Here is an 18348-nt window from a genome sequence, read left to right on the forward strand (position 1 = left end):
CCCGCAGCCGTGTAAAAAGCTGGGCATGGCCACACATGCACCTGCAGCCCCAGTGCTATGGAGGATGGATACAGGAGGATGGCTGGGACTTCCTGGCCCCCTGTCTAGCTCCAGGCTCAGTGAGAGACCCTGTCTCGAGGACTAGGTGGAGAGAGACAAAGCATGATAGCCGATGTCCTTCTCTGCCCTATGAATGTGTGCACACACACATATACAAAACCGTGTATTCACAGGAAGCTCTGTTTGCATGTGTGCACATGCGTGTGAGTGGAGGGGCAGCTCCACGAGGCTTGGCTGGAGCTGGAACTGAACTTGAAATAGTGGGTGAGGGAGGAACCCTACCAGCCACAGGCTTGTTATTTATAGACGGATCCAGCTTCATAAATTTCAAATGCTTTTTTTTTTTTTATCTCCCTCACTGCCAGGCCCTTATAAATATTCATGAGTTTCCTGCCTTGGAATATCAGAGTAGTCAGGAGTGGGCTGACCAAGAAAGGGTGAGGAGAAGGTCCCTAGTGGGGTCAGTAATGGGGAGGATGAGGGTCTCTTGGGTTTGTTCTCTTGGCTCTCCTTCCAAGCTGCTGCTGGTGAGATGGGACAGGCTGGCTGCTAGGACAGAACTCTTCCAATGCCTGGTGTTATTCTTACTTGATGACTGGAAAAATACCGCCCATGCTGGGGGAAGAGGATGCGTCCACTCAGATTTCTTGGCTCTAACTGTAGGTCTCAGTACCCTGGGACCTCCAGCTCAGGATCTTTTATGTGCCAGGATGCAAGGGGAATCTGGAGGGCAAAACACAGGAAACTATGTGTGGTTCCCAGATTAATCCCAAGGATGGGAAAGAAGGGGTCATAAGACTGGGAAGAAGATCAGGGAAATGGCTTAGTGAGTAAAAGTGCTTGGGGCCAAGCCTGATGACCTGAGTTCAATCCCCCAAACCCACATAGTGGAAAGAGAGAACTGACACATGCAAATTGCCCTCTGCCTTGCACACCTGGTATGTGCATAACCCCCTCCATAAATAAATATAGTAAAATTTTAAAAATATTTTATTTATTATTTTATGCATATGAGCGTTATGCCTGCATGTAGGTAAGTACACCTGAGTTGTGCAATGCCTGCGGAGGACAGAAGAGGCTGTTAGATCCCCTGGAACTGGAGTTACGGACACTTGTTAGCTGTCATGTGGGTGCTGGGATTCGAACTCGGGTCTTTTGCAAGAACAGTCAGTTTTCTTAACCACTGAGCCATCTCTCCAGCCCCCAAATATAGTAAAAAAAAATGTAAAGATAAATTCCAAGCTGGGTGTAGGGGAGCACACCTTTGATGCCAGCACTAGGGAGGAAGAGGCAGGGAATATGTGAATGGAATGGGAGACAGAGACAGGTAAATCCCCAGACATTTGTGGGCCAGCTAGCTTGGCATACACCATAAACAACAAAAGTGAGACCCAGAGCTGGAGAGCTGGCTCAGCGATTAAAAGCACTGGCTGCTCTTGCAGGAGACCTGGGTTCAGTTCCTAGCACCCACATGGTGGCTAACAACTGCCTGTAACTCAAGTTCCAGGACAGTCAACACCCTTTTCTGGCCTTCTCGGGCATTTCACACACAAGGTGCACTTACACACATGCAGGAAAAACGCGTATAAAATAAAAAATAGCTGGGTGTGGTGGCGCATGCCTTTAATCCCAGCACCCGGGAAGCAGAGGCTGGTGGATCTCTGTGCGTTCAAGGCCAGCCTGGTCTATGTAGTGAGTTCCGGGACAGCTGGGGCTACAGGGAGACCCTGTCTCAAAAAGACCAAAAATAATAAAATAAAATAAAATAAAAAATAAACCAAATTGTAACAGTGTGTGCATGTGTATCTGCCTTGATGTGAATGTGGATCCAAGCCAGGCATGGTGCACACAGCTGTCATCTCAGCACTCAGGAGGCAGAGGCAGGCAGATCTCTGTGAGATCAAGACCAGCCTGATCTACATAGTGAGTTCCAGGCCAGCCAGTGCTACATAGTGAGGCCCCACCTCAAAAATAATATGTATTTATTATTACTTGGGTGGGGAAGGGTGTATACATGCAAAGCTCATGATTGGAGGTCAGAGGACAGCTTTGTGGAAACAGTTCCCTCCTTCCACCTTTACATGGATTCCAGGTTGCCAGGCTTCTGTGGCAAGCTCCTTTATATGCTGAACTATCTCGAGAGAGACAGAGAAAGTCTGGCAAGATGGATCTCCTCTCTCTCTCTCTTTCTCTGAAATAGGAACAGGGGCTCATGTAGCCCAGGCTGGCCTCAAACTCATGACGTAGCCCAGGCTGGCCTCAAACTCACGACATAGCCCAGGCTGGCCTTGGATGCCTGATCCTCTTGCTTCCAGTCCCCAAGTGCTGGGATGACAGACTTGTGCCGCCACACTTGGATTTCTCTTCCTTCCCTCCCTCCTTTTTCCTCTCCATTTTATGTTCATTACTCTAAAATTATTTTTTCATATTTTATATTATCATTTTTATTTTATGTGTATGAGTGTATCACCTGCATGTGTATAAGTGCACTTGTGTCATGCAGGGCCAGTGGAGGACAGAAGAGACTGTCAGGTCCCCTGGAACTGGACAGTTGTTAGCTGCCATGTGGGTGCTGGGATTCGAACCCGGGTCTTCTGCAAGAACAGTGTTCTTAACTGCTGAGCCATCTCACCAGCCCACTCCAAAATTATTTTATTTATTATTGTGTGTATATAATGTGTGTATGTATGTATGTGGTCACATATGTGTCATGGTGCATGCATAGAGGTCAGAGAACAGCTTGTCAGAGTCAATTCTCTCCTTCCACCATGTGAATCCTGGGGATCAAACTCAGACCCTCCAACTTGGCAGCTGGCTCTCTTGCCAGCCTTGTGTCTGGGCTTCTCTACCAGCCTGCTACTCTAGGCAATCCATCAGTTTGTCCAGTGAACAAAAGAATGAATGGTTGAATGAATGACTCGCCACAACCACTAACAACTGTCCGAAACTCCAGTTCGAGGAGATCTGATGCCCTCTTCTGGCCTCTATGGGCCATGCACATGGTGCACTTACATACATGCAGACAAAATATATGCATATAATAAAAATAAGATTTTAAAAAACTTTTTAAAAAGCAGGCATGGTGGTGCATGCCTTTAATCTCAGCACTCTGGAGGCAGAGGCAGGCGGATCTTTGTGAGTTCAGGGCCAGCCTGGTCTACATAGTGAGTTCCAGGGTAGCTGGGGCTTCAGGGAGACCCTGTCTCAAAAGAGACAAAAAAAAAAACTTTTACAAAGGAAGGATGGATTGGAGAGATGGCTCAGTGGTGAAGAACACTGGGTGCTCTTGCAAAGGACCACATGGCAGTTAATAACATCCTTAACTCCAGTTCCAGGAGGTCCAATACCGTCTTCTGACCTCCAAGGGCATTACAAGACACAGGCGCACTTATATACATGTAGGTAATACAATCACACACACAAAAATAAAAATAATAAATAAAAATATTAAGAAATCAATAATAAAAAGATTGTGGAATTGAGGCACCTGCAGAGTACAGTATGGGGACAGGCGGGTTGGGGCTGCTCCACATCCTGAGACACTCTTACTGGCACAGCCCAGGCACCCCAGGACCATTCCAGACACATCTATGACCAGCCATGGGCATATGTGTAGAGCAGTGTGATTCCAGGCCAATGCCTGTGTATGTTAGTGGACACGTGTGAGGAGACATACAGCTGTGTGCTTTCCCCATGTTCATGAGTCATCTGTTCTCACTGACAAATGCTCCTTGACTTATGAAGGAGCTGTAGCCAGATAAACCCACCATACATTGAAAATACATTAGGGGAAGGGGTTGAGACAGGGTCTAGTGTAGCCCAGGCTGGTCCTGAACCCATTAAGTAGCCCAGGATGAGCCATGGAAGAATGATGGAGGATGATTCTTAATATCAGCCCTGGTACTCTGCACACACCACACACACACCACACACACACAACATGCACGCAACTCTCTCTCTCTCTCTTTCTCTCTCTCTCTCTCTCTCTCTCTCTCTCTCACACACACACACACACACACGCACAAATGGAAGGGCCAGGCATGGCGGCCCATGTCTTTAATGCCAGCACTGGGGAGGCAGAGGCAGGTGGATCTCTGTGGAAGGGCCAGGCATGGTGGCCCATGTCTTTAATGCCAGCACTGGGGAGGCAGAGGCAGGTGGATCTCTGTACGTTCAAGGCCAGCCTGGTCTATTTAGCAAGTTCCAGGCCAGCCAGAATGTCTACATAGTGAGACTTGTTCATGGTCCCCAAACTACCCAATTTCCATGCTAACCACCACGTCCTATATGCCACTTGGCCCATCCACCCTGAGATCTGGGTCCTTGTGGTATCAGGTCTGTCTTTACCTAAAGACATAACCGCCCTTTTCATCTATAACCCCTGAGAGCTCTAATCCTAGGTTGGGCATTATTCAAAAGACTTTATGGCTGGAAATTAAAATTGATAGGTGATGCTTACTCTCTGTACTGGTAAGTCTTATGAGGGGCCTGATGTACAAAGAGAGGTCAGATGTCATGTTAAGAAGTTACCCCAAGAAGGCAGGTGAAATGGCTCAGAGGGTAAAAGCCTGATGACCTGAGTTCAATCCCTGGGACCCACATGATGGAAGGAGAGAACCACATATACACCCACCCCACATATCCACATATTTAATGTGTTTAGCTGTCATGCCTTGATGGTTCTCCTGGCAGTTGTGGAGTGTGTCATGTGTCATCCTTGTCAGGGGACACTGTCAAGACCTCCTCTGCCCTGTGCTATGCCCTTGAGGAGAGCCACTTTATCTGCAAATACAAGAATTCACAGCAAGCTGGCAATGTATCTTAGTAGGAAGAGGTCTGGCCTAGCATACTAGGGTTTGATTCCCAGCTGAGGTGGTGGCAGGGAACAATCCTGTCTCCCCGGTCACTCCAGAGGCAGGAACTAGAGGGTCAGGACTTCAAGCTCCTCAGCCTCAGCCAGCTCCACACCAACTTGGCCTTCATGAGACCCCATCTCAGAACAAAAGAATTCACATCAGGACACAGCACAGGCCCAAGCCCTGTCCACAACCTCAGGTCTTAACACACCCTGACAGCTGTACCCACACATCCCCTACATGAATGGCACACCCTGATATACCTCCTCAGTTCCCTGGGCTCATACACACCAGGCAACATCAGATTTCTCCTCTATGTGCTCTGGGGGGTTGGGAGGGCTTCCTGCTTCCATCCGTAGCCACCTTGCCCTTCTAGATGGACCAATGGGGGCAGCTGGGAGCAGGCTGTAACAAATCAGACATGCAGGCGACTGAGCTAGACTCTCTGCCAAGCACTCACTGGCTGGTTCTCTCCCAAGAGGCTTCGGGGGCCACAGGTGGAGGACAGGGCAGGCCAAGTGGCTCACTTAATTAATTAGTCCTAATTGAGATATCTTTGCAAATATCCCTGTATTGAAGGACACGAGTCCATCAGTTTCCTGGGAAATTATTGGCTCTGTTCATCTGGGGCCCTGGAGTAGGGCAGAGAGGGAGACGGGAGAGAGGGAGAGAGGGAGGGGGGGTAAGGATGGTATGGGTGGATGATGCATGGATATGCAGGCAGAGACATACGGACAGAGATAGAGAGCAATGAAGAGGGCTGGAGAGATGGCAGTGGAGAAGGGACCCTCGTGGGGATGGAGGCAGAGACACAGCCAGCCCTGCACACAGGGACACACGGGCAGAGAAACTGCACAAGTTGGGGGTGGGCAGAAGCAGGGACAGCTGAACCAGCAGGCTGGGTGACAAATCTCCCTCTCTGCCTTTCCCTGCCTGGTTTGAGTGGCCTCCCTGTGTCCTGGGCACACACTACCCCACCTAACCACCCACCCCTCCAAAGCAGCGACAATCACGCCTGATTTCTCTTTGGCCCTCGTCCCCTCCGCTCCCTCTCCCTCCGCCCATCCCTCACTGCAATCATCTCACTTGTTCAAAATGCACTTGGGCTGCAGAGCCAGACAGCTGTTCCATCTTGGAGCTGGCGCTGGGTAGCAGCGGGGACAGTGGGAGCTGGGAGTGCAAAGGCACAGAGTGAGGGAGAGATTGAGAGATTGGTGGCTCCTCTCCACCCACTGCCAAGGACCGCCCCCCCCAGGTCTAGGCACTGCAGAACCTTCTCCAAGCCTTTCTTAGGCTCTTGTTGGACTAGCTTCTCTCACCCACTCATACAGTCCTTCTTTGTACTCCAAGCTGGTCCTCTCTTCTCTCCTTGAGTGGAAAATTCTAATCTGATCTCTTCCCCACAGCCTCCACAGCCATGAAGGGTTTGTGGTCCCAGAGAGACAGAATCTGAGATAGATAGACAAACAGACAGCCATGAAGAGATACTGAGGGGCTGGAGAGGCAGAGACATCTGGATCCCTGGAGCTCACTAGCTAGCTAGCCTAGCAAAATCAGTGAGCTCAGAGCAGAAAATGAGAGGGGCTGGAGAGCTAGGTCAGCTTTTGCAGAGGACCCAGGTTTGGTTCCCAACACCTACATGGTGGCTAACAACCATCTGTTACTCCAGTTCCAGGTGATCTGATGCCCTCTTCTGGCCTCCACAGGCACACACACACACACACACACACACACACAGAGACATAGACACACACACATGCCCATGTGCAGTTGCATACACAGAAGAGATAGAGGGCTGACAAGATGGTTCAGCAGGCAAGGATACTTGCCACCAAGCCTTCCAAGTTTCATCCCTGGAACACACGCGGTAGAAGGAGAAAACCAACTCCAAAAGCTGTCCTCTGACCTCCACGTGTGCACTGTGGCACACATGCACCAACACTCACAGACACACACAAAATACATAAAATGTACTTTTTAAAAAAAAAAATCATAGATAACAGTGTCTTTCTAGAAACATCAAAAAAAAAAAAAAAGAAAAGTTAAAAAGGGGGGGATGCTGGAGAGATGGCTCAGCAGTTAAGAACACTGGTTGTTTTTGCAGAAGACCTGGGTTCAAATCCCAGCACCACATGGCAGCTAACAACTGTCCATAACTCCAGTCCCAGGGGATCCGACAGCCTCTTCTGACCTCTGCGGGCATTGCACGACACCGGTGCACTTATAATAAATAAAATTTTTTAAAAGTTTAAAAAAAGTTTATCTTTATTTTCTGTGTATGAGTGTTTGCCAACATGTATGTAAGTGTACCATGTGTATGTAATGTCCATGGAGCTCAGAAGAGGGTGTTGGATCACCTGGAACTGGAGTTACAGGTGGTTGTTAGCCACCATGTAGGTGCTGGGAAACGAACCTGGGTCCTCTGCAAGGGCAGCCAGTGCTCTTAACCACTGAACCAGCTCTCCAGTCCCCTGAGCCTTTGTTCTTGATGTCCCACCCAAGCTAGAGTCATGGCTTGGTGGGTAAAATGTGCAAGCACAAGGACATGAGTTTGCACCTCCCAAACCCTGGTAAAGCTGGACATGGTACTGTGCATCTGTACTGAGTGCTCCTAGGGTGGGTGAGAGGCAAAGACAGAGAAGCTCCAGCAGCTCGCGGACCAAAGCTCGTGGCCTAGGGTACTCAGTGGCTAACAACAAAGAAACCCTGCCTCAAACAAGATAGAAAGCAAGGTTCAACAACTTGAGGTTGTTCCCCGATCTCCACATGTGTGCCATGGCATGAGTGTGCATGTACTCAAACACATAAGCATGTGTTCAAAGATTGTGGTCACACATATGCACTCATGATTGTGCACACACATGCACACCCAAGACTGAGTTTAGGGACTGTGGATGTGGCTCTGTGGTAGAGTAATTATTGGCTCAGCATGCAGGAGGCCCAGGGCTCCCCCTCTAATACCACAAAAACAACAGCAAAAAAGACTTAATTAGGCAATATCGCCTCCAGGAAAACCCCATCACACCAGACTGGTGTCTAAATGCCTCCCCTCTGCCCCCACAATGTTCCAGAAATAGTTCTGTCGCCACAAACACCATGTCATGTCACAGTACATCAAATTGATGCCAGAGACCTTGGAGAATGTACAGTGTTGTTCTTTTCTCTCTGTCTCTGTCTCTCTCTGTCTCTCCCTCCCTCCTTCCCTCCCTCCATCCCTCCCCTTCCTTCCTTCCTTTTTTGAGACAGAGACTTGCTGTATAGCCAGGATGGACTTGAACTCATGTTCCTGCCTCAGCCTCCCAAATGCTGGGATTACAGGGGTAGACCACCACGCTTGGGCTGTTTCTAATCAGTGCTGGATATGGAAACCAGGCTCTCTAGAACTCCACTGCACAGCCACCCCCAGCCCCTCACTAGGGGATTCTAGGCAGGGGCTCTACCGCACAGCCACCCCCAGCCCCTCACTAGGGGATTCTAGGCAGGGGCTCTACCGCACAGCCACCCCCAGCCCCTCACTAGGGGATTCTAGGCAGGGGCTCTACCGCACAGCCACCCCCAGCCCCTCACTAGGGGATTCTAGGCAGGGGCTCTACTGCACAGCCACCCCAGTCCTTCTTCTCTTCTCTTTCTACTGCAAACTGACTGTTGTGGCTCTTGCTTTCCCTCGCATCTCAGGTATTGGAGCAGAAGCAGAGAACCCAGCTATGCTTTAATGAGGTCCAGTCCACACTCTACCAGTCTCTCCACCTTGTTGGCTTGATCCTACTCCAGCTTTGATCATCCACCACTTTGAGAAGTGGAGTCTCCTCTGCCCTGCTGTCCTAATCCCCAGCCTCACACCCTCAGAATCCTAAATCTTATCCCTCCCCTGCTCAGAGCCCTCCCACCCTCCCACTCAGTCATCCATGTGCTCCTCTATCAAGTGTTTACCGAACACTTACTATGTGCTGCTAGGCTGGCACTAGGGCTACAGAGTCAACAGAAGCTCACTGAAATCCAAGGTGTGGGCCAGCAAGATGGCTCAGTGGGTAAAGGAGTTTTCTGCCAACCCACATGATCTGAATTCGATCCCCAGGACCTTCATGGTGGAAGAAGAGAACTGATTCCTGCATGTCCTCTGACATTCACATGTTCACCACTGAAGACACATACAGAGAGAGAGAGACAGAGACAGAGAGAGAGACAGAGACAGAGAGAGACAGAGACAGAGAGACAGGAGAGAGACAGAGGAGAGAGACAGAAAGCTGGTCATGGTTATTACAGCCTTGTAACCCCAGCACTAGGAGGGACAGAGACAGGAGGATTGCTGACTCTTGCTGGATGCTAGCCTGGCTCCAGTTTCAGTGAGAGTCAGAACAGGACACCTAGTGTGTTCCTCTGGCCTCTGTGTGTGCATTTACATGTGTGAACACACTATACCACACAGACTCCCACACATACAAAAATAAGATAAGGGGCCAGAAAGCTGGCTCAGTGGTTAAGGGCACTGGCTGCTCCTGCAGAGGACCCGGGTTCAGTTCCCAGCACCCATATGGTGGCTAACAGCCATCCATAACTCCAGTTCCATGGGATCTGATGCCCTCTTCCGGCCTCTGCAGGCATTGCACACATATGGTGCACTTACATATATGCAGGGAAAATACTCATACACATAACGTAAAAATAGTCAATTTTTAAAAGACAGAAAATGGCCCTCTTCCAGCCCTGCTCTCACCTCCTGCTCCCTGCCACCCACTTTTCTCCTGCTTTCCTGACCTCTCAGTTCACTCAGTCCCTTCACTATTTCAAGCTTATTCCTTTGCACTGCTGTTGCCTCTATCCTTAACATTTTTCCTCTGGATATCCTCCCCCAGTCCTTTCAGTCCAAAATCATGTTTGTGTGCCACAGAGCCCATGTGGAGGTCAGAGGACAACTTGCAGGAGTGGGTTTTCTCCTTTCACCATGTGTGTTCTGGGACTGAACTCAGGTCATCAGGCTTGGCGGCAAGCTCCTTTACCTGCTAAGCCATCTCACCAGCCCCATTTCATGTATCTTTATAGAACACTTCCAGCAACCTACCAGAGATTCATTAATATATCTGCTACCTCCCACTTCTGCCTATAATATCAGTTATAGGTCACTTTTTTCCATACCTGGCATGGAAAAAAGTTCAAAGGTGCTGTGTGTGTGTGTGTGTGTGTGTGTGTGTGTGCACGTGCATGCGCGTGCTCATGTTTTGTGGTGTGCTGCTGAGGATGGAACCAGGGCCTCAATCATTCTCAGCAAGTGCTCTACCATTGAGCCACATTCCCAGCCCCCCCCAAGTTTTTTGGGGGGTTCTTTTTGAGACAGGGTCTCCTTGTAGCCCCAGCTGGCCCAAGTTTTTTGGGGGGTTCTTTTTGAGACAGGGTCTCCTTGTAACCCCAGCTGGCCTGGAACTCACTATGTAGACCAGGCTGACCTCGATCTCACAGAGATCTGCTTGCCTCTGCCTCCCCCAAAAAGTATTTTTTGAATAAATAAGTGAATGAGCAGAGACTCATCCTTCCTCCTTCCTCCCCTCCCTTTGTCCCAGGGCCTGCAAAGTTCAAAGCTATGCTACCAGACTCTCTTGCAGCTACACCCCTCCCTCCCTTCCTTTTATCCTCCTTCGTCTTCTTCTTCCTTCCTCCTCCTTCCTTCCTTCCTTCCTTTTTCCTTTCCTTCCTTCCTTCCTCCTTCCTCCTTCCTTCCTTCTTCCTTCCTTCCTCCTTCCTTCCTTCCTCCTTCCTTCCTTCTTCCTCCCTTCCTTCTTCCTTCCTCCTTCCTTCCTTCCTCCTTCCTTCCTTCCTTCCTTCCTTTCTTCCTTCCTTCCTTTTTTCTTTCCTTCCTTCCTTCTGTGTGGCCAAAAATGACCTTGAGCTCCTGATCCTCCTGCCTCCACCTCTGAGTGCTGGTATGACAGGCATGTGCCACCACACCCAGCTTATGTGTGCTGGGAATGGAATCCAGGACTTTGTACAGGTAAGCTCTCTAGCCACTAAGCTGAAGCGCTTATCCAAAGAGAATTCTCATTTAGACTACAAGGAAGGCTTGGCAGAGTGGGGCAGCCACTCTAATAATTCCTTTGCTTCTCCCAGTCATGGGCTGTCTGATTCCTTTGAACCAATGAACTGTGAGCAAAAACAACTAATACCACATCAGGGCAAAGCTTTAGGGGCTGGTGGGGATCAGCTCCCCTCTGTCCTGCCTCAGTTGATGGATTCACTGGGAACCTCCAACATCTTAGGCTCCAGGGGACCATCGTGGACAGAGCCTGCCCACCATGGCTAGCCAAAGACAGAGATAACTTGGAAGCAAGAAATAAACCTGGTCTCTGCTGAGCGGCTGACTGCTGAGGATGCTGGTTACCATGGTGTTGAGGGACCTCTCTGGACCGATTTTGGTATTCCCTCCCCCAAGGAAACTGTCAAGAAAAACTGTAGAGTCTGGGCTTCAGTTCAGAACTCAAAGAGCCTTCTGAAGTCACTACTCAGACCTTCCTTTTTTTTTTTTTTATTGGGAGCAAAAGGGTCTCCTTCAAATGGAACCTTTTCCTCCATGTTCCCGCCTGTTCCTTCAGATCTTCAAGAGAAGGGGATAGGGATGATGAGATGGCTCAGTGGATGAAGGAGCTTGCCACCAAGCCTGGCGACCTGAGTTTGATTCCCAGAACCCACATGGTGGAAGGAGAGAACGGATTCCTGAAAGCTGTCCTCTAACTTACACACCTCCCCCTGACACATACACACACCCACACACACCCCAACACACATACGACACACACATTTGCAAATATATAATAATTCTTTTTAAAAGGATAGGCTGGGGGGCTGGAGAGATAGTTCAGCAGTTAAGGGCACTGGCTGTTCTTGCAGAAGACCCGGGTTCAAATCCCAGCACTCACATGGCAATTAACAACCAGCGACACCCTCTTCTGTCCTCTGCCAGTACTTCATGACACAGGTGCACTTACACACATGCAGGCATAACACTCTTACACATAAAACAAAAATTCATTCATTCATTCATTCATTCATTGAAAATATGGGATGGTGGGGGGCTGGGAAAATATGTCAGTAAAGAGCTTGTTGTGCAAGAGGACCTGAGTTCCAGTCCCAGAAGCCACATAAAAAAGTAGGGTGTGCTAGTACACATAATCTCAGCACTGGAGAGGCAGAGACAGGAGAATTCTGGAACTTCGTGGCCAATCAGTCTAGCCTAATCAGCAATCCCCAGATCAGTAAAAGACCCTGTCTCAAAAAACAAGGTGGGGGCTGGCAAGATGGATAAGTAGGTAAAGGCCTGAGTTCAATCTCCAGGACTCACATGGTAGAAGAAGCGAATCCTGCAAGTTGTCCACTGACTTCCACATGTACACTGTGACACATGCATCCACATCCACAACAAATAAATTTAAATGTAATAAAAGTATTTTTAAAGGTGAACAGCTCCTGAGAAAGTAATCTGAAATTAACTTCTGACTTTCAGGTACATGAGTACTCATGCACATGTGCACACATGCACACGCACACACACACATACACACAGAATGAGGAGGGGGGAGGGGGAGGAGGGGAAAGAGGGGAGCAGGACGGGAAGGGGAGCAGACAGGTAGAACATACAAGATGCAGGGAGCTCACTCAGGCCCTGGGTGATGACAGCCACTGACATCAGGTATGTCAATTTTTAGTTCAGCTCTGGATTTATGGTTCCTGAGTGAGAAGCCTTTGGGCTCCCATCTCCCAGGATGGTTTATGGCTGGGAACTGGCCAAAGGCACTTTCCTTCCACCTCCTTTGCAGAGATGGTTTGTGAGCACCAGGATGCTAAGTGCTTCTGTGCCTGGAGGAGGTGACCCCAGGTCAAGCCTGACGCACAACAGGGCTCACCCTGCCCCACCACTAAGGCCCTCTGTAAGCCACACACCATGTCCAACTCTCTGAGTCACAGCTTGTGAACTCCTCTTGTTTAGGTGCCTGCCCTCTTACCTCCCTGCTTAGAGGTTCGTTCCCTACAGCTCATTGTTGAGCACCTATTGTGTGCCTGGTCACTTCCATTTGTTTCCCCATCCTCAGGATGGAAAGATGTCAGGATGGATGAACAAAAGGATGGGAGTAAACATGAATGAAGAGATGCAATAAAGAATGGATGAATAAAGAAACAAAACAAAGAATGGAGGGAGGGATAGAGGGAGGGAGAGTTAGAAGGTATGAAGAAGGAGGAAGGGGGATGAGTATAAAGATGGATGGAGGGATGAAGATCAGCTCTCTGTTATCCACAACAGTTCCTGGGCCAGTGAGATGGTTCAGGGAGTAAGGGGCTTGCCACCAAGCCTGATGACCTGAGTTCAATCTCCAGGATCCACATGGTCCTGCAAATTGTATGATCTACACATGCATGCTGTGACACACTCCTTCCACGCATAAACACACAGATGAATAAATGTAATAAAATTTTAAAAATTATTCCCTGTTGGCTGTGGTGGTGTCCCAACCTTTAATCCCAAAACTTGGGAGGCAGAGTCAGGCCTGAGATTGATTGAGACCAGCCTGGTCTACATAGTGAGTTCCAGGTCAGCTGGGGCTACAGGGAAACCCTGTCTCAAAAAAATTATTGCCATTTATAGATGAAATTCACTTAGAAACTTGAAAAATATTTTTTAATCTTTGTAACTTTGTGTGTATGATATGTATGTGCACAGTCGTAGGTGTGCAAGAGCATACATGCCACAGCATCTTCCACCTTGTTTGAGACAGGGTCTCTTGTTCACCAGGCTAGCCAGCCTAAGAGCCTCAGGGGATTCTCTTGCTTCCACCTCCCATCTCCAAGCAGGAACTCTGAGGTTACAGACAGAGTACTACCTCCAGGTTTACTGAGTTGTAGGGACTCGAACTCAGGTCCTCACAGTTGCATGGCAAATACTTTACCCACTGAGCTATTTCCCCAGCCCCAGAAAAGTGAGAAATAGTCCTTACAGACTCACCATGCTCATGGCTCTGATGAAGAAGAATCTTGCTTCTTACTGGACACACACAGTGTGTCCAGTAATTTGTTTTCATTTAAAAGTAGAATCTAAGAATCTTTAAGATGGTGTGATTGTAGACTCAGCTACACATCAAACATTTATTGTAAACCTGCTCCATCGGGACATAGGGCACAGAAATGGAGAAAAACACAGACCTCCCTGTGGTTTTGGTGGTTGTTTTTGTGATGTGGGGATTGAACCCAGGCTTCAGCGCACTAGGCAAGCACTCTAGCACTGCGGTACAGCCCAAACCCCTTTATGGATCTTATAGTTTAATATAGATTCTGAATTCTCCTTGAATAAGGAAATCAGTGTTTCAAAAGATTCAATAATTTCCCCCAAGATCACATGGCTCATTAAGTTCCAGGGTCAGAATTAAACTCACATATATCCAACTGAAAATCCTACTACTAACGGAAACATCTGTTCTGAAAGGCACTGGGCACAGAGCCTTCTGATGAACACATGCTTTATGTAGAAGAGGTACTTGGTAGTTTTGTTAAATAAGTAAAATGGATGGATGGATGGATGAATGGGTGGATGGATGAATGGATAGCAGTATGTGGATGCTAGGAGCATGGATCTGTGGAGAGCAGATTAACAGATGGTTGGATGATGGATAATGGATGGAAAGAAGGATTAGTTGATGCATGCATATGTACATATGTAAGGAAGATGGGCCCATGCCAGGATACAGGATGGATAATGAATGGATGAAGAGGTGAATGGATGGAAAGATGAAAGGATGGATGAATGGGAGGATAGGGGCACAGATAAATGAATAAATGGAGAATAAAAGAATGAGGAGATGAGGGAGATGAATATGTCCACAATATACTGTATGACATTCTCAAAGAATCAATAAAAATATTTTAAAAGAATGAGGAGGTGAATAGATGGATTGATGGAGGGATAAAGAGATAGATGAGATAGAAGGATGAATGTAAAGATGGACAGATGGATGAATGAATGGGGGAAGGAAGAATTCATGGTAGGAAAGAAGGGTGAATGGAACAGAAGAATGAGTGGATGGAAAGGTGGATGGAAGGTTGTATGGGTGGACAGATGGATGGATGGTTGGATGGATGGATGGACAGATGGATGGATGGATGCATGGTTGGATGGATGGATGGATGGATAGATGGATGAATGGATGCACGGATGCATGGATGCATGGCTCTATGGTTGGACAGATGGACGGATGGATGGATGGATGGATGGATGGAAGGTTGTATGGTTGGGCAGATGGATGGATGGATGGATGGATGGATGGATGGTTGGATGGTTGGACAGACAGATAGATAGGTAAATTAATGGAATGTTAGATGGATGGACAGAGGGCTGGATAAGTGAAAGGAAGTAAGAGAGGCTGGCAGGATGGATGGGTGACTGAAAGGATGAGTGGGTGGGTAAATAGAAAGACGGGAGGATTCTGGGCTGGAGAACTGGTTCAGGTGTTAACACCACTAGCTGCTCTTGCAGAGGACATGGGTTCTGTTCCTAGTACTCACATGGTGGCTATCAACCATCTGTAATGCCAGTTCCAGGGGATCTGACATCCTTTTCTGACCTCTGTAGGCATTGCACGGGTGGGTGCATTTACATACATTCAGGCAAAACACTCATGCATGTAAAATTAAAAATAAAATAGCTGGGCATGGTGGCATATGCTTTTAATCCCAGTACTTGGGAGGCAGAGGCAGGTGGATCTTTGTGAGTTTGAGGCCAGCCTGGTCTACATAGTGAGTTCCAGGCCAGCTTGGGCTACAAGGAGATCCTGTCTCAAAAAGACCAAAAAAAGAAAAAGCAAAAAAAGAAAGATGGTGGATAGGTGGGTAGATGGATGGGTGGGTGGATGAGTAGATGGATGGATACACGTGGATGGATAGATGTGTGGATAGTAGGAGGATGGATAGGTGGGAGGATGGGTGGGGATCTGGATCAGGTGTCTTGTCCATAGTTCTGTGAGAGGCATTATCATTGATTTTCTTAGTGGAGGAACTGGAGCTTGGGTTGCTGTTTGCCATTGGCCTGGAGTTGGAGAGCAAGTCAGGGTAAAATATAGATTTTCACAGATATACCAGACCCCACAACTTTTAGTATTTTTCCTTTTTCCTCTTTCTTTTTCCTTTTTCTTTCTTTTCTTCTCTTTTTTTTTTTTTTTAGAAAGTCACACTGTAGCCGCACTGGCTTGCACTGGCTTGTGGCTATCATCCCGCCTCAGCCTCCCAAGTGCTGGGATCACAGTATTTGCGAGTGTCCTGGCTCTGTGACCCTTTCTTGAGCATCCTTCCATCGTAATCACCTCCCAGGTGTCACTCTAGCACCTTCAGCATCTCACTTTGCAGACCCCTTTGGGCAAAGCTCAGAAAGAAGGGGCTGGGGCAGATATGAAAGGGCCAACTGTCTTTAGCAGTTAAGTTTGTGGGAATACTGGATCAAGGTGCTGTAAACTACAAAGGCACCTTACAAAAAAGAACCCACTGCATACAAGACAAACACTCATAAACATACATATATGTAAACACATGCATTAAAAACACATGCATATGCACAAACACACAAACTTGGGGCCAGCACAATGGCTCAGTGGGTAAAGGGGCTTGCTGCCAAACCTGACGACCTGAGTTTGAATCCCAGGACCAACCTGGTGGAATAGAGAACTGACTCCCACAAGCGGTTCTCTAATCTCCACATGTGCACAGAATAAAGATACTAAAAATAAATAAAAACTGGAACTTAGAGACACTTTTGCACACTGTGCACATGTCCCCCAGATAACGCCCCCAGGCTTGAGTTTCCACACACCTGCATATAGCACAGGAAGGCAGTCACACAGACTCCCACTGTGAGATGAAGGAGAGGAGTTTGGCTTAGGATTTTAATGGCACCATCACTGTCCCTCCACTGTCTCCTCTCCCAACAGTGAGAAGGCTGTCAAAACTGTACAGACAAATGCAAATCACATAACATACCCAAAGCCATAGCCAGAGACATAGAACTGGAGACACACAGTCAGACATACATATTCGAACAGTCACTTGGGGGATGCGAATATCCCACACGCATGCTGGGATGTGTCCTTACACTAGGGAGAACACATATGAACCCTTATATCAGCAACACACTAAGCTTTCCACATCTCAAAACCACACACAAAGACAGACACACCAAGACATATCCATGCAATGTCACACACAAAATAACACCCTGTTGCACTGTGACTGCCTGTCTAAGGACCTGGGCTGAAGGCTTGCATTTGTGTCAAGTACTACACAACCTCTAAACAGGGGCTGGACACAGCCTGGGCACAGTGGATCAGGATCCCCAGTCCCTCACACTCCACTAGGCTGCAGCTCTTGGGAGCAAAGCCTTCTTCCCAGGGAGGGGAGAGGATGAAGGGCCAGATGCTCAAAGGCTTGAAGAAGGTGGCATAACAGGGAAGAGAGGGAGTCAGATAGATGGAACTGGGGGGAGTCCCACAGACAGGCTGAATATCAGAAGGGCTTCCACAGGGATGAGGGGGCAGGGGAGGGGCTAAGGGAGATTTGGGATGGAAAAGCCCCTCCCCTGTCACCAGGAGGATGGAGCCACCATGATTAATATGCCCATCTCCCTCCCAGGGAGCTCCCAGGAGAGAAGCGGAGGGTAAAACAGGGTATGCTGCTGGCTGGACTTCTGCACCAGTCAGAGCCCCTCTATTGCCAAGGGGTGGATGAGGGGGATCAACACTCAGTACTTGAGGAGACTTAGAAGGGAGATACTGGGACCAGGTGCAGGGGATAGAAAAGAGAGGCAGGTTAAAAAATAAAAAGAGAGAGAGACACACAGAAAGTCAGAAAAAGAAACAGAAATAGAAGACCCAGAGGAGGGAGGAAGAGAGAGCCAGAAAGGCAGAGACAGAGAGACAGAGACAGAGACAGAGAGATGAAATAGAAAAAGACCCAGAGGAGGGAGAGAGACGAAGACAGAGAAGCTGTTGGTTGACACTTAGACACATCCAAGCAGAGTCCTTAAAGCTGCAATACTTGGAGACCCACAGATGTCCCCTACCCACCCCCAGCAGAGCCGGTCATCCTCCTGGTTCCCCCAAACCGCCCAACTCCGCCCCACTCAGCTGGGATCTGGTTCAATTCCGCAGCCCTCACCGCCTCTGCCCGGGGCTGGAGCCAGCTTGGTTCCTCGGGGGACGCTCGGGGTCCCCTCCGCGAGGACGCTGGTCCATCATATCCCATCATCAAACCCAGACCGATGCTACGCGCGGCGCAGGGGTCCCTTGTGCTCGGACCCCCCAGCTGAGATCGCATCCCCCAGGGAGGACGTCCCCCCTCTGCCAGGGATGTCTGTCACTTCGGGGGGCATGAGGGGTTCCTTTTCCCAGGGCCTGCAGCCGGGGGCCGTAGGCAC

At 48.7% G+C, this 18348-nt stretch overlaps 1 protein-coding gene across 2 annotated transcripts in view; it reads right to left on the minus strand.

Moving 5' to 3' along the window:
* Olfm2 (olfactomedin 2) overlaps window positions 1-18348 on the minus strand; it is a 67855-nt gene that overhangs the window by 34354 nt on the left and 15153 nt on the right. The gene's annotated exons all lie outside the window — the stretch shown is intronic.

This window comes from Nannospalax galili, unplaced genomic scaffold, assembly GCF_000622305.1.
Source record: "Nannospalax galili isolate Female #2095 unplaced genomic scaffold, S.galili_v1.0 scaffold1736, whole genome shotgun sequence".
Classification (NCBI taxonomy): domain Eukaryota; kingdom Metazoa; phylum Chordata; class Mammalia; order Rodentia; family Spalacidae; genus Nannospalax; species Nannospalax galili.